General features: G+C 42.0%; 1 protein-coding gene across 1 annotated transcript in view; it reads right to left on the reverse strand.

The window, feature by feature from the left end:
- The window catches only part of LOC124802918 (multidrug resistance-associated protein 1-like), a 370,137-nt gene that overhangs the window by 279,926 nt on the left and 72,084 nt on the right, over positions 1-18,127 (reverse strand). The window contains 1 exon segment of the mRNA XM_047263989.1: positions 11,747-11,807. The gene's annotated coding sequence lies outside the window, so the exon portion shown is untranslated.

The raw sequence follows: 18,127 nt of genomic DNA on the forward strand, positions 1-18,127 counted from the left end.
TGCTCCTTCACGAAATGTGTGTTGACATTACTATAATCGTTCTGCAGTCAGCCACAAATTACTGTTCTCTGAAGTTTCTCAATACTATTTCGCAAAAAGAAAGTAGTCTTTCCTCTGGGAGTCCCATTTGAGTTCACAGATCATTTCCGTAATACTGGCGTGTTGATCGAACCTATCATAAGAAGTCCATACAGTGTCTGCAAAACATTGAAGTGCATGGAGAATGAAACTTCCGAGAGTACCAGTTACTACAGGGCTTCTAGTCTTAGGTGACGTCAGTTACAGTAAGTACGTTAATTGCGTGAGAGGTTTCCTTTGAAATTGGTACCCCTTCTCCCTTTGGTGAAATATAGTGGGACCAATACCTCTTTCCCCTGACGTTGTGGTTTGCACAGCAGTAGGGTACAAATCCAAACAAATGAAAACTTTTTATTCCTTTTAAAAACCGATTAAAACACGACAGAAAATCCATGCTCAATTCGTAATCTACAGTGTTTTAACACGTGATTAAGAACCCTCTATTTCAGACGTGCCAAGTCTGAGTAGTATTTGGATGGACGGACGGACGGACAGAGGCAGACAGACAGACAGACAAAAAAGCCTGGATGAAAATAGTCTTACCTGTTTTGATTGATCCCTAAAAACCTTGTTATTGTATTCCTTAAATGCCATTGAACCTACATTTACTTTGCGGATAAAAGCTTTGTATCTTCTTATGAACCGTATGATTACGCAGCCTTTCAATCTCTTGATTTATATAATCACTAAGAGAATTCGTATTTGGGAGTTTCAGTTTAGCTTCCTTCAATAATCGATAATTCTTACTCGCGCGAGTGTTTCAACTTGTCAGCAAACCACTCAACGTGCCTATTTTAAAAGTTTTGATACAAATTCAAGTAGAATACAGTGACATCGGCTTTACATGCATTGAGGAATTTCACGCCTGGCTCACAGAGTGGCACCAAGTGATTTCGACAGGCGCGGCAGGGAACTACCCAAATGAAATCCAAAGCTTGTGCGGCACCTGTTTCAAATCGGGCAATCCCAAGCTTGCACACATGTGAAGGATTCAGCTCAGTTCGAACAGGCCATAAAGACTGGTGGGCACATTAATAATGACTATGCTCGGGTTAATTACATTAAACAGAACGTTGTCATAATAAAGTATGTTCTCTGAATTAAAAAGACGTTTATAGCTCCCATGAGCCCTCACATTTAAATTTGTGAGGTATTGCCGGACCCTTCCTCCATTTTGAGCTCACATAATGGACGTACCCCCACGCTGAAATTAGTCTGATTTTGCCTTCGCGACCACTACGGCACCAATATCTAGTTCTACAGCACCAATATCTAGTTCTACAGCACCAATATCTAGTTCTACAGCACCAATATCTAGTTCTACAGCACCAATATCTAGTTCTACAGCACCAATATCTAGTTCTACAGCACCAATATCTAGTTCTACAGCACCAATATCTAGTTCTACAGCACCAATATCTAGTTCTACAGCACCAATATCTAGTTCTACAGCACCAATATCTAGTTCTACACTCCTTTATTTTTAGCAGTTGCTTCTTGAAACAATTTTCACATGGTTTTTCTACAAGCCCCTGCTAATTTACGCCGAAACGCTCTTCCGTATGTCAAAAAAACTTGTGAGCATTCGTCCTGCGTTCCTATGTACACGATTCTCCGTTATTCCTATTTGTTACGGGTATCTATACACTTGGGCGATATTCTACGCTGTGTCGCACGAATGTTTCGTAAGCAATGTCCTTCGTAGACAGACCGCATTTCCCTAGTATTCTATCAATGAATCGCAGTCTGCCACATGCTTTCCTTACGTCTGAGTATGTAATCGTTCCATTTCATATCCTAATGAAGTGTAATACCCAGGTATTTGTATGACTTTACCGATCCAATTAAGACTCATTGATATTGTAGCTATACGATCTACATCATAATGCGAAAGCCACCTAATGGTGTTTGCCGGAGGGTACTCCTGGTACTTCCCTGTTCCACTACGAATGGTGCTTAGGAAGAATGGTTGTCGGAATCCTTATATCAGCTCTAAATTCATTTTCTCGTCGTGGTCATTTTGTTAGATGCATGCAGGGGGAAGCTGTCCGACTCTTCCCGGAAGGTGCTCAATGAAATTGCAATAGCAAACCTCTCGGTAATGCACAACAGACTGGAAACAGATAGGCAACCTGCAGCTGAGATCGGATGACACTGCATCAGGTTACTCATTTAGTGAAAGGCCATTAATGTGCAACACGAACAGCAGGGGCTCCAACACACTTCCCTGGTGGTGGGGCACACCCGAAGTTCCTTTTGCATCTATCACTCTCCATCCAACATGATATTCTGCCGCATCTATATCAAGTAATTAAGTCACAAATTTAGTCTGATATGACTTCCGACTATACTTTCGATAGTAACGAGAACCTAAGTTGTTATAGGCCGAAGGACAATACAACATCCCAAGGCTCTGGTACGCAGCACGTCACACAAGCCGTCGTATCTGCTTCGGCGAGAACTGCCTCGCTGGCGGCATCGTGGGCGGCTGGTCCGTTACACAGTACACACAGTACGTGGTCCCACGCGGACGCCCACTCCGTGGGACGGTGCAACCTCGCATCCGCCCTAGCTTTCTGTTGACATATGTATTATTTGTGTCGCATTATGCTAATACAGCGCCTCTGACGCCTTACTCCTGCACTGACGTCAAAGAAAAGATAAAGTGCAAAGTGGAACAGATACCAACGCAAATGTCCGTAAACGGCATATTCGCTGCTAGCAGGACTCAATGATGGCATACGAGGTGTAGTGGTAGTTATAATTACCACCTCGAAAAAAATGAAGTTGCTTGATAATACTGTACTCTGTTTATTTGCAGGTACGTGTCAGTAGTACCGTAGAGACTAAAATCCCTGCGCCACAGTACCATAGCACACCGTTGGAGGACACAACACTAAATGGTTAATGACTTGGCGTCGTGGGACATAAAACCGAAAGTTTGTCACAACAAGCGGGGGAAAAGCTTTGCTTTCGGGTGAGCCACTCAAACTGCAGAGGACCCTTTCTTTCCATGCATGTACACCAAGTGGAAAGGAAATAACGAATGGGACGGAAATCTGTAGACGTGATTTAAAGAAAAACATATAATTACAATTTCAGAAAAAATTGTATGATTTATTCAAGATAAAGCTCTTCACAAATTTATTAAGTCACCTCTGGCCCTTATGAAGTAGTTATTCGGCTTGGCACTGATTGATAGGCTTGGTGGATGTCTTCATGTGGAATATCTTCGCACATTCTATGCAGCTGACGCATTACATTGTCAAAATCCTGAGATGATGGAGAGCTGTGTCCGTATGCTCCAAGCGTTCTTAATTGCGGGCAGATGCGGCGACCTTTCTGGCCAACATCGGGTTTGGCAAGCACGAAGACAAGCAGTAGAAACGAGCCGGCATTATCTTGCTGAAATGTAAGCTTCCCACGAAAAGCAACAAAACGTGCCGTGGATAATCGGAAACGTACAGCTGTGCTGTGAGTGTGCCGCGGATCACAGCCAAAGGGGTCCTACGACGAGAAGTTGTCACCGCAAACCATCTCTTCTGGTAGTCGGGCTGTCTACGAACGACGGTTCGGTTTGTATCACTACACTGTCTGGGGCGTCTCCAGACACATCTTCGCTGATCATCGGGGCTCAGTTTGAAGCGGGACTCACCACTGAAGACATTTCTGCCCGGTCACTGATATTCGTGGTCGAGTACATGCCTGGAGAGCAAGGTCACCAGACGTCTCCGTAACTGAAAATGTTTGGACTATCACTGGCAGGTCCCTCCAACTAATTCGGAATGTTGGCGCTTCTGAAATTGTGATCTTTCGTCTGTCTGTACATGTACATCACATCTACCGATGTCCGTCCCTTTTGGATTACTCTGTAGTCTGTGTAACAGGAGCAGTTCTCATGAAGTCACCAACTTGAGGCCAACGTCCGCCATGTCAGTTGACCCAAACATTACCTTCTGGTGGAAGCATTTTTATCAGAAGATGCGGGTAGCGTCATTTACATGAGCATTAAACGCTCTAATTATAGTTTCAACAGAAGTAATAATTTCATTCGTAAGTGGACTGGTTCCAGCGATTTTTTTTTAAACATAATTTTTGTTGAACTGTTTACTTTTACTGCAGGAGTTATTTTCGTAATCTGACATTAGATTTCCTGTCAAACCAACTACAAAACCTTTTTTTCGTGCATGTTATGTGAAGAAAATGTTTGTAGCAAGAAAATATGTTTGGTTACAAAAGCAGCCTTTTCACATCATATACTCGTCTTTGGGTTATTCGGAATGTACATTAAGAAGGAAGTTACATTATCGAAAGCAATTGCGTCGTATTGTGGATCAAATATGCATGTAAGACCAGAAAGAAGTCTTAAAATGCCTACATGACACTATTATTTACGAAAGCATTGCAACATTTGCTGTTTGCAACAACTGTTGCGTGTACACGACAGAAATTAAAAAGAAAATCATAAACAGTAGACCTCTAATGTTTTGAGGCATGTAACATGAGAATGGCAGTGCCGACTTTAAAGAAACGTACAGCACATTCTTCCCTTACTTACCAACATGCACTATTCGTGCCATTTGGTTTCCTGACCCGCAGTTATGATTGCTACCCTCAAAATTTTGCTTTGCTCACTCCCACTGAAACCTCTGCAACTCAAACCCCTGCAAATGTATCTGTCTACGTATACTCTTAACGTAAGGAATATTAAGGAAGGGAGTTGAAGCTCTGCAAATAAAAGTAATTAGTTCGCCGCTGATACTAATACCATCAGAAACTGAAAGCAATTCGAAGATCAACTGAACGGAATCTCTAGAGGTTTTAAGAACGAAAAATCAGCGAAAGTGAAACAAAGGTAAAGGAATGTAATCGTCTAACTCTGTATGGAACGTAATCCAATCAAAACAGGTGACTGAGGCAGTTAAGGTTACTAAATAAAACTTAGAAAATTTCCGACAGTTTTTGGTATTTGGGGCGCAATGTAATAGAGAATGGCAGAAACAAGGAGTATGTAAGATGTAGAATAGCAAGAACATGTCAAGATTTTCTTGAAAGACAAATAAGCGAACAGTCATGTAAATGTGCGTTAGGAAGTCATTTCTGAAAGTATTTGTCTGGAGTGTAACCTTGTACAGAACTGAAACAGGGACGATAAACAGTTACGACAAGAGAAGATTGAGACATGCTGTCATAGAAGAATGTCAGATTGAATCCAGTAATTAATGAGGTGCTACTGAATTCATTTGGGGAAAAATAATCACAAAACTTACCCAAAAGACAGGATCGGTTGACAGGGCACATCTTGAGGTACCAACGAATAATACTGCAGGGAAGTGTGGAGGCTAAAATTTTAGAGAGACCATAAGATGAATTTAGTTCGGAGGTTCAAATGGATGTAGTTTGCCCTAGTTATTCGGACAGACTTCACAGGAAGCAGAGCTGCTCAAACTAGGCTTCAGACTGAATACTGCAACAACCAATGCTACCAGATTTTCTTCCAGATAAGCTATCATAGCCACTATTGTTTGCTTTCTTCATTCCACTTCTACAAAATAACCATATAATATGCAAATCATTAAAAATCTATTTTAATTATATTTTACCTGGAGAAATTTATCGAAGCATACCTATTAAGACTCCGCGCTGAAACGCTATAATTGAAACGACAGCAGCAACACATCGTTTGCTGTACAGTTTCTGCGAATGTACTGTCGTTCGTATACTCTTTCTACTGGAACTGCACCGACGCCATAATCAGTCACTGACGTCACCGCATGATTGGCGGTTGATTTACTAGCTAGCACGCAAAGCGCACCCAATGCGAGCTGTTTAGTTAGGCAAGAGAGATTCTCGGTTTAGGAGGAGGCGATGATGAGCTTGCTGCGAAACGCCTTTGAAATATATATTCTCTCTCTCTCTCTCTCTCTCTCTCTCTCTCTCTCTCTCTCTCTGAGCAACAACAGGAGAGGAAAAGCCGACCACAACTGTCAGTCAGTGCCGCCGCTCAGACGTCACGGATCGAAGCAATAACGCCAGGTGCTAACCATCCTGTGCCCTAGAGTCAATAGCAACTACCCGCAGACACACCGTGCATCGATTTTAGCAATGACGCCCCTGTAGGCAAGTACACACCGATGTGGCTAACACGTGATAAGGGATAACAGCTTCAGTCGCGTAACACCAGGTCGCCTCTGTTAATCTTGATATATTTGTCCATTTACACGTTCCTTCTGCCTGGAGTTGCGAAGAAAGTTTAAACTCGCTACCCCTTCTCTGCTGCTACATTATGCACGGAACCGAACGCAAGTCTGGAGGCATGCGTAAAGGAGTTCACAATGATACACGAACGCTGCAGATTGCAGCCGAAGCGTTTAATTCACGTGCGCGCTTTCGAAGGGAGACGATGTCTGTAGTTGTTCAGTTCACGGCTTTCCCGGCGTGCCAACAACGCAGTTTAGAGGAGAAAGAAGGCAGACTGTGGCAACCCGCTGCAGAGTACACTTCAGTGTTCTCACTGAACAGTATCTATTGAAGATGTCTCTTTTCGACATCAGAAGTACAAACTGACATCAGTTACACACATGATACACTAACGAAATTCGTTGACGTCAAAGTAGAGGCGCAACATCAGTGGAGGAAATTAAAAATTAAAATATTCTGCATCAAACGAACAGCAAATAATGACTTTCCATTAAGGCCTCTAAAGGAAGTGGTGCTGGCAGTGAGCATGCTTACGTAGAAGAAGTGTGGTTTTCGACAGACTTCGTTTTCAAACTACGCGCTTGACAGATGGAAGAAGGAATGTTTGTGTATATTTACTAGCGAACGCGGTTATGCTGCGCCACTTTTATACATATATGGGATTGCATATTATCCCCCTCTCTGTCCTGGTATTTGATCTGTCAGGGTAGTGGTTTGAACGACAGTTTTCGCATAGGCGTGGTCTGCTTCCGTAGTAGTGCTCTAATCATAAGCCGGTAATGCATAAATATGACTTTCCTGATTTCAGTTTAAACCGACTACGAGGGGAAAACATAGTAATCTATAGTTCTGTACACAATTATAGTTTAAGATTATTAATAAGGAGAAAGTAAATATGCAAGGGAGATAAAATTAGAGTAGTGGTATAAATGCACTGTTATCGTTCCTAAAGCAAAATGCGAGAAAAAAAATACTAAATGGCACATTTTCACTACATAGCACGTTCTTTCTAGCCATCAGTTTTAAAAGAAAACCGATAAATTGTCTTAAACATAAATGGCACGTGCCCGTCCACATGTATGCTAGAGTACCGCATAAGGTTTTGAGGTAAATCGGTCAAGCACCTTTCTTGATTTTTGGTAACAACGTTGAACAGTTAGAACATTTCTTCATGGTTTTGCCGACTGACTGGACATTGTCGTCTGTGGTTGATATCGATGTCTTTTCTCACTACGGCTAGGAGCGACATTGGAGTTGGTCCACACACCGCCAGAATTCGACAGTAAATCTGTGTACAATTTAGACGTTTTGCCCACAAGAACCACAATGTCGCGCGTGCTTCTACTTTGAAGTAAGTTTCCAGCTGCTGTGCCGTTTGGCTTCCACAGTGTGGTGCAGGTGCTATCCGTACCGCAGCAGAAAACGGAACTGGAGGAAACCAAGAACATGTATTCTCTTCTGCCAATGTGCCACTTTTTGTGTACTCAGCTGGGACGCCATAACTTACTTTTTGACGTCCCATCGTACTCAAATGCGACCAGTGCGAAGTCGGGGCGGGTCGCTAGTCCACAGCTAAAATAGATTTCTTAAATAACACGCCACTTTAATTACAGGAAAAATATCTATTTACACACAATGAAATTCGGTATTTCATATTACGTCCAATGATATAGTTTGGAAAACGTGTCATTTTTTAAAAAATATCAAGCTTCGCCCTTCTCCAAAATGCTCATTCATCTTTTCATCCATAATGACCGTTTTCTTCTTTCCGTTTTAACTGCCACTACTTATAATGCAGCGAAAGCAAGAATCTCTGATTTCATTTTAGCTCTCGACGCTACGAGAACTATTTCTCTGTGCGTGCAAATGCTGACGCGCGCTTGTGACGCCTTTTAACCACGTAACTTCTCCCGTTTACTTCAGCCCACGCTTTGCTGCGCGCTTTATGGAGCGTATAGAAGGTTACCAGCAGTGCGCCTCGTATCTCTTCAACTTCCGCTTGTAGCACCATTTCAAAATCACCTGTTCTCGCCTTGTCCCAACCGTTTATCGTCCACGTTTCACTTCCAAAGAAGGGTACATTCCAGACTTAAGAAAAGTATTCCGAACACTCGAATTTACATTCTATTCTAATAAACATTTTTTTTCATAAATGCTTTTTTGTAAGCTCTTTTCGACACAATGGCCATTAAGTTGAGCTGATCTCCCGAACCCCTTTGCTACCTCCGATTTTAATATGTTATCTGCAAATCTCGAAGTTTTCATTTTTTTTTTGTCCCGAACTAATTCCCATTCCAAATTTTTCTTTGAGATCTTTTACTGTTTCCTCAATGTACAGATCGAATAACATTGGGGATAGGCTACAATCATGTCTCACTCCCTTCTCAACCACTGCTTCCGTATCACCTCCATGTCGATTTCGTTTCTTTGAAAGTTTTACTTCTTTCCCTGCATTTTATCCCGGCTATCTTCAGAATGTCGAACAGTGTATTTCAGCCCCCGTTGTCAGAAGTCGTCTATAAATCAACAAATGCTATTAATGCTGGTCTCCTTTTCTGCGTCTAGGTTGACTCTTAGTGCATGTATTACCTCGCGTGTACCGAAATTTCTGCAGAACCCGAACTCAGCTTCCTCCACTTATTCCTGTTTACTAATCCTCCTTTAAGTAATTCACAACACCATGCTGCATGAACTGTTCAGTCAACCGATGGCTCGTTAATATTTGTACCTTTTATCACCTGCCTTCTTTGGAATTTGTATTTTAACATTTTTAACTCAGACTTTCGATTCGTCTCATCTTGCGTACCAGGGCGAATAATTTTGGGATGCTATATCCCCCCAGGGTTTGAGTAACTCCGACAGAATGTGATTTACTCCACGTGCCTTCACGTGTACCATTTGCGAATGGGAAAGGAAGATTCTGGGGGGGAGAAGAGGGGAGAGGGGGGGATAGTAGTACAAGTACTCTCGGAGGCACAACGTACGGTGGGTTGTGTATTCCACATGCGCTGGAAGTGATGTACAAATGCGCAACTATTTCGTGAGATGTAAAGAAGGCAATGTGTAAATATCTTGCTTGCTTAGGATGATCTTTATCGCTTCAGCACAGAATGGCGGTGAAGGACGATCAATACACTGGCTAAAACGGTCACCTGTTTCCAGGAACACCAAGAATTTGATTTTGAATTTTTCTTAATGTAATTACTGACGGAATTTAAAAATTTTATATGCTGTCAATCTATTCGTTGACAGGCGTAACTTAATATTACGTTTTTAAAACAGTAAGACAAATACTACAGTTAGAAACTACGTTTGTGGCAGCGAAACTCGTGGCACGCAAATTATCCAGGCCATATTCTTACAGTAAGGTAGAGCGCTTGGCGACTTCCAAAATACTTTAAAAACAATTTCAAACCTTCACGAAACTTTCTCGCTGGCACCACCCACAAGATGGAGAGATGAATGCTAATCACTTGCCACACTTCCACGGTTGATATAGTCAAACTTCAGCACCAGGTATCATCTTTTTACTACCAATTTTATTCGCAACACGTTTTGCAGACAGTATCCACCTATATTACTGAATGCAGCCGCACAATTAAATCACTGTATACATGGTTCAGTGGATATGACGTCATATTTTTGGTTTTGATTTTATAATTAAACTATCGCAGAATAATCCTAAACTAACAAAAGTATCGTAATTGGAGTTCTGCGTCTTAAACCATAAAGGTTTTACACAGTTAACGTCATGTGTTTAACATACTGTAAAGTATTGCAATCACACGTTTGAAGGTGTGTTATACATCAGAGTTCGATTCTTCAAAGAACCTAAGGTGATTGGGGGGGGGGGGGGTGGCAGTCGGTACTGGTAGAAGCGGAACAAAGCAACAGTTACTGCGCTTTCTTTAAGACGTCAAAGGAAGTTACAAAACAAACACGACTCGGCAGTTTAGCGTCCACAGCATCCTTGCTTACATTGGGCAACGCTTCGCACGCTTGTCGCTGAAAATGCGCTTACACTAGTAAAAGCACTGGTTGGGCGGCGTATCCCTGAGTCAGACTTCCGCCGGCTTCCGCTATCAAAGAAGGCTCCGGTAGCTGCTCGCTTGGTATCCGTTTACGCCAGCTCAGCCGGACGCCATACTCTGACCAATGAGTTTCCTGAACGCAGAGGCACGATGTAGAGGCCGTGCGTAAGGTACGCCGTAACACAAATCGACTTCTGATGTAGATTATTCCACGTAACTTTTAATTCTGAATATGAGAGGAAAAATAATAAGTAAGTATTCCTGGGAGGCAGCACAAACTAGAATGAATCTTTTTATCTGCAGCTGAGTGTGTGTACGCTGGTCTAGAAATTCCTGACCGCAACTATATGCCTTACTGGGACGCGAACCCGGACTCCTTTCTTTCCGAAGCACTTCTCTTACCGAAGGAGCCCAGTAACCGGACTACTCTTGCACTGTTTGTGCAAATGATCACAAGATGGTGTTACTGGTATGAGTAAAATTTATCTTTCGTTATTGAAATAACGGCGGTGCAGACATGGGCCGGGTAGTTTGTTTATCGCAATCGGTTTAAGAAACGATGTTCTAATTTGCATGTGAATATTTTCGTTTGGTGACTTTTTACATTGTCGTCAAAGGGACAGAATGAACACATCCTCTAATAGTTTCGTTCCGTTACTGATAACTAAGCACCTTCAAAAGATCCTGTTGCCAATTGGTTTGCAGAAGATCTATCCCATGTTTGTGGAAGATGGTCTTGCCAAATTTTTCTTGCTGGACATCCAGTAACACTTCACAGACTGTGTTCTGTGATCCAGAATGACATTGGTGTCCTAAAAAGGGTTCTATCCAACCAGGACTCTGAACGGATATCCCGTAAATAAATGCCATGTTTACGAAGGAGAACAGGTAACAGCATCGAATGCTCTCGGTAAGTTTTGGGGATGAGGTGGAAACCATGAGGTGGTCACTCCCTCAGTGAGAATGTAGTTCATCTGGAGTCAGTCCGATGGTGAAAATGTGTGTGTAGGGGGGCGGGGAGGGGAACTAAAAACGAGGCACTGCCAGAGCTGAGGAATAGTTTTAAGGAGAAGTAAAAATATATGGGGTTGGCCGATACGTGGGTCAGTACAGACAAGGACGAGATAGTTCCACCCGCACCCAGTTCCCCGCTAATCCGATTACGGGCGACGACAGTTACAGAGGGAAGAATGTCTAGCACCTGGGAGAGTCGTAACATAGGATGTTTAGAACCTGGCGAATGCCTCAGCAGAGCAGCTGCCTACTGCTTCTGATCTCTCTAGGGTCGAGAGCCGAGCTTCAGATTTTGTTGATAACGTCGACAAGAGTCACCGCCCACGAGCAGCAGATGTTTTCCGTAATTCAGTACTCATTTCTTATTGTAGTGAAGATCGACAGAAAGCCTTAATTGTTTACATTTTGATGATTTATCTCACCTAAATCTGGCGGCGGCGTATCGGTCCTGGCGCGTTACACGGACTGCGATGCTCCTCGACACTGAAAAGGAAATGATAAATTATTAATCATACGAAGATTAGATGTCTTGTATGCACTTAACCTTTTTTTTATTTTAATATATTATGTGAACAGTTGGTTACTTGGTTGTCAGCACATACTTCAGGTGAGAAGGTATCTCGAAAACAATATATGATTTTTTTGTTGGTGATGGTTGGAAGTATGCTTTGTGAGAAAACGAAAGTAGTTCAAACCAAATCATTATTCAAAGGCCCCAAATATCAGTTTAAATGGCAGCTTGCAGAGGCACGCCAATTGTTGCTCTGAAACTTGTCTATGAATTCATAAACCTAGGGCTACTTTTTCCGTTGCTTTGAGCATTCAGATACTTGTTTGCAGTGTTGTTTTCCATTTATTCAGTTGTTTCTTCAAATAATAACGTAACACTGTTTTTGAGCAAAGGAATGCCGAAATCTATTTCCAAAGTTCGGCGGTTTAACAGCAAGCATTACTTTATGTGCTAACATGAATTTACCAACACTCTTACAAAATTTTGGGAATGTTATTCTTTATTGCAAGCTCCTCCCAAATCAGTGGCAGAGGAATTTAAGACAAATGCAGTGAAAAAATCTGAATATGAGTGATGAGTGCACAGCAAGATTGTACTGTAGGAGACACTGCAAGTGCAATACAACTCCATTTCCAGCACCTTTTGTTTTTTCTACCCTCAAACCATTTACTCCAGAGCAGTGAAATTTTAACAATCTATTGCTTTAGCACACGCGAATAAAGAGACGTCTTTTTTACCTTTCTAGCTATGTTATTAGGATTATACGACTTGTTTTAAGAATTTGCTCGAAGAAGTTATTGTTAAAACATTTTTCAAAAATCAGTTTGAATAGCATTCACAAATTGTCAGCTGCAAAATATTTGAGTGTTTTACTGTTAATACACTGTAAGAAAACGTACACTGAAAACCGTCAATAACAAGGCAAAGATTGAAGGTACCTTCTCCCCTTAACACAGAGACCACGTTATTAGTTTCTTTGAAGTATTTAGCGAACAGGCTGTGGCGCTACTGTTGGCATTCCATACTTAACTGGTAACGATAACGGTTGGTTAAATTTTACGATCCGTCTCCACCGTGAGCAGCATAGTGACAAATGGCCGCGGAACTGTATAAAAGCCTACGTAATTGCTGCCTCCGGCGCAAGGCCCCACTTTATCTCGTTAACGTAGTTACTGTGCGACACCCGCGCTCCTATTGGGCAGTGATGCTTTTTACTTGGCCGCAGCGGGGCGGAAGGCGCGCGACGCACTGCTCTAACCATCTAACACCCATTCAACAGTCGCTGCTTTATCGTTAAAGACAGCAGGCATACCAGAGAAAAACATACACAAAGGGTTACCGGTTTTGCTTGGCTATTGCACAGTTAATACATAGTGAGACGGTAAAAATGATGGACCAGTACGATGCGCAGCTCAAGGGTTTACCAGAAACCTGGCTTAAAAATTCTACATGTCTGCTGAATACTATAGAAGAGCAGCGCCGTCGAGCAGCGGCGCTACAACCCAGTCAACTAAGGCCAAAACAGGTCTATTCGGAGAAAAACTCGTGATATGGCAAACTTTTGCCCAGTTCTAGAATGGAGCGTACTGAATAACGTACTAAAACTCCTGACTTTCCGGTTGTGAGCGCTGGGGAGGGGTGGGGTTTGAATGTCACTGTTTTTCCTTGAATCATCAAACTGCGGCTTCTAGCGAAAATATTTCCCAGCACAACATCTGAAATACATTAATTTCCTACACAAAAAAATCCTGTTCATTTCTCTCTGGAACTGAGTGTGTGTTGAAGGGAATTGAAAAATATACTGGTAAAAGTACTGTTTTAAAGATATAAAATTAATGTTTCATCTTTAAATGAAGTGAAGGAGGAGTTCTACAGGGTGAAGGAGGAGTTCTACAGGGTGAAGGAGGAGTTCTACAGGGTGAAGGAGGAGTTCTACAGGGTGAAGGAGGAGTTCTACAGGGTGAAGGAGGAGTTCTACAGGGTGAAGGAGGAGTTCTACAGGGTGAAGGAGGAGTTCTACAGGGTGAAGGAGGAGTTCTACAGGGTGAAGGAGGAGTTCTACAGGGTGAAGGAGGAGTTCTACAGGGTGAAGGAGGAGTTCTACAGGGTGAAGGAGGAGTTCTACAGGGTGAAGGAGGAGTTCTACAGGGTGAAGGTGGGGGGGGGGGGGGGGGAGTTACATGGGACGTGTGGTATAAAAGTGCGAAGGAAGTAGTGTCGCCGGATTGAGTTCATACAGCTCTCTCTCCTTCAAAGGTCTGACAAAGGTCTGCAAACAATGTCGAGCAGGTTGTTTCCCACTATTTACCCCACTACGTCACAAGAAGCAACAGCAGGGATTCTCACTAAGTTATGCCGACGCTTCACAGCGCGGCTTATAAATCACTGGCGAACCCGGGCACAGACATGCCAAGGGAGGTGTGTTTATTTTCCGCAAAACTCGTTAACAATGTATGTAATACAGATATGAGTTACCATTAACACTAACGCAAGAAACGCATATGGACAGAATCTACATAAACCTCTGCACCTCTACATTGCTAGACGGGAAATCTGTTCTTAGTTACTCTATATGACAGCTGTAGTGTTCTTCCACGATAGACAACTTCCAGCATCAAGAGTGCCTCTCCGTTTTCAGTTCACAGACTATACCTCCCATTTCCTGTCCAGTTATCTTATGGCAGTCGACAAAGTAACTCCACTCAGCACGTGTTTATATCGCGGAGTTATATTCAGTTTTGTGAGTTGTTATGTAACACAGCTTCACAGCTGGAAACAACTGTCTACAACAATGAAGAGCCTGCCCCAAGTGTAACATCCTGCGAATATGTATTGGACAATGTCGATTTAAACTGTCTTCACTTTCACTGTCTGGAATACCTGTCGCAGCATAAGGGTATCCAATGCATCACACCAGCCGTTCTACAATGCAAGTACGTTTCCTAAGTGCTACAGAAAATAGAATATTTGAAGATAAGCAATACAGCACAACACAGCAGATTACTGTTCTAGACGTCTACATGGTCAGCCCATTTATCATATATATTCACACTCACCTTGAAAGATACACTGGATTATGGTAAGTGGAAAAAAATTTCTGAATGCGAAAGATTAAAGCAACCTATTAGTAACAATGGCGAGAGAAGAGCAGTAACTTTCTGGTCATTCTTTAAGTCACCGCAAACTGTCTACGACACAATTACTTGACTTTAAAACACCCTGACACAATAGATAGCAGCAAGGTGTTACATTCATCAATCCAATCCCTTCCCCCCCCCCCCCCCCCCCACCACCACCACCACCACCACCACCACCACCACCACCACCACCACCACCACCACCACATAGGTCACTGACGATACCACCCAAATTAAACATTTTTCAGTCATTGTTTGCAGGAATGTATTTCGTGTAATAGCTCACTTAACATCCCCAGAAAATGCTCATTTAAGAAACTGAAAATAACTCCACTATATAAACACGAGTTGTGTGCAGTTATTTTGTCCATTCGCATAAGAGAACTGGACAGGAAACAGAATGAGTAAGAACCAATTTGCCCTGTCAGCGTAGAACGAACACTGCAGAGATTTATGTGGATTGTGTCTGTGTGTGTTTCTTGTGTTAGTGTTATTTGTAACTCATACATGTATTCCATATATCAACGCATTTTGTGGAAAATACTTCCCCTGGGGATGTCTATGGGCTAGGTCGCCAGTGATTGACATGGCGCGCCGAGGAAGGTCAGTAACATCACTGCTCACTCAGTTGCTGTTTCTGACGCATTGGAGTAGATGCGTGCCGAATTACCCGCTCCGTCTTCAATTTGGAGACCTATGAAGGAGGGAAGAGTATATACAAAAACGAGATAACTACCTACCCTCGCAGTTCTACACCCACCCACCATTCCCTCACCCTGAAACATCCCCGGAACAGTTTATCCTCTAATACGACTCTACTGCACTTAAACGTGGTACATACCTGTAATATTTGCTGTTAATAGGCTTCATGTAAAAATTAACATTAATTTTACACAGATGAAACAATATTTTTACTAAATGCATTTCTCCATTCCTTCAACGAAGAAACTATTAGTTCTAGAGAAAAAAAAATTACATTTTTGTAGGATGGTTAATATAGTTTAATTTTGTACTGCAAAACATTTTCGCTAGAAGCCGCGGTTTTAGAGTCGTTCAACAAAATCAAGCTGTAGGTTTTTTATGATGGTTGGATCAATTATGATGGTGGGATTAAGAACGGTTGTTGTTTGAAATACCTTAAATACTGGTGGATATTAGGATTTTATTACATTATGGTACAGACATTCACGAAATAATAATAAATATGATTTAATACAAGTTGTTTTACAGATTGTTACCGGATATCGTAGAGGATTCCCACTGCTACAAAATCTTCTCTTCAAAATAAATTATGTTCAGTGTCCATTCAGTCAAATTATCTTTTGAGTCTACAGAAATGAATTTTGTAAAATGATTCTTGTAAATAAAAGCTTCTCAAATTGCAATGTGTGCCTTGTCGAAAATAAATTCGATGTTTCTTAAATTTGTACTTTTTTCGAATTCCTCGAATGAACTTTTCAGTAATATAAACTTGGTTTTAAACAATTGCTAGGTTTGCTTGACTGTATCAAACAGCGCACCCTCATGAAAGACAAGTGTACAGAGGAGATAAGAAAGAATACAATTTGTTTTAACGGAAATGTTATGATCCAAATTCAAAGCATTTGAGGCTCGCCTCGAATTTGTTGGACTGAGATGAAATTTTCACTAGTTCGTTAATTGTCAGTTGAACAAAAGTGGTCTGTAGGAGAATCAAAATTCTAACAGCCACCCTAGTACACACTGGAAAGTGTCGAATAAGAACACATTCAACCGTCTAAATTTCCAGTTTTTTATTTGAGCAACCAGTTACAGTACTACGTTAAGCCATATCTCGCCTCCTGACCGACGTGTAGGTAGGACCCTACACCTGGTCCAGTCAACATAGGGGCGTTCAGTGACTGGCATATGCAGATTTTTGATACAGTTAACACTTGTTGACAGGTGGTGATCGAAGGGCTCATTGTGTTAAGAAGAAACCCACGGATACCAGTCGCTGAATGCTGGCTCCTATTCTGAATGGACCAGAGGTGAGATTCCTCAACACGTCGGTCAGGGGACCTGAAGATTGTCTTATATGGCGCTGAACTGGTCGATCAAATAAAATAAGCTGAACGTTTTTTGATTCGACATTTTCGGCAACCATCAGTATAAAGATGGGCTTACAGAGACGAGTGCACATTGTTATCTGGCCGCGTGACAGGTGCAGAGGTCATCCCAGCACCACGCGCCAGGGACCGTGTGTGCCCTTTAACGACCTCTGCTCGCGACCGACCTCATGAATTTTGCGCATGTGCTATGGGCGCTTCTTATCATAATACATTTTGTGCCCGCCAGCGGCAGCTGCTAAACCAGTCGACGGCGAGGTGAGTGCGAGTTATCTCCGACCGAGAAACGTCCTCTGCGACATTCGGTGTCATGTATGTAAGACTGCTTCCGTCCCGAACTGCGGAACGAAATGTGCGTCGTCCCCGAGAAGCAACTGCAAGTTTTGTCAAGAACACAGGACGATTAAAATGAGACGCAAACACACTCAAGAATTACTTTTATCTGGAAGGTCGTATCACTCCTTAACCATCGGTGTCCAACAACAAAAAATGTAATTTTAAAATTTTTCAGACTGAACTTTATAATCTTAGTAAGCACCGAATACAAGAAGAAATTGGTAATAAACTATCAATTGTTTTAAAACAGTGGTTTCACTTTGGAACCATTGGGACAAAGTTTTCAACCAAAAATCACTTCACGATATATATATTTGAAAGCAATTTTGAATTTTTCATAGGCACCATCGCAATCTCTAAACTTCCATGAACTTGTAATGCTAAAATTATAGTGGTAAGTCACAAGCAAAAATGGGTCTAAAATTTAATGTATTTGTATCAGAAGTACATATTTCTCCATTGATTTCGTTTCAAAACCGTCACAACAGCAGCAGTACAAACTCAAAATTTACCTCACAACTTTATCAATACTCCACTGTCAATGATCTCACTACGATCGCTATAAAAAGAAGTCAATTTCCTATTACGTCCCACAATCTTCGCGCTGACTTGCTTTGAACGCTGTGACTGCTATAATGCATCACATGCTGGAAGTACCCCAGTGTACGACTAGCCGTCCGTATTGCAGTATCATGCTAAAGTCACTGATTTCCAAAAAAACTGATAAAATGG

The sequence above is a fragment of the Schistocerca piceifrons genome, chromosome 6 (assembly GCF_021461385.2).
Source record: "Schistocerca piceifrons isolate TAMUIC-IGC-003096 chromosome 6, iqSchPice1.1, whole genome shotgun sequence".
NCBI classification, from domain to species: Eukaryota; Metazoa; Arthropoda; class Insecta; order Orthoptera; family Acrididae; genus Schistocerca; species Schistocerca piceifrons.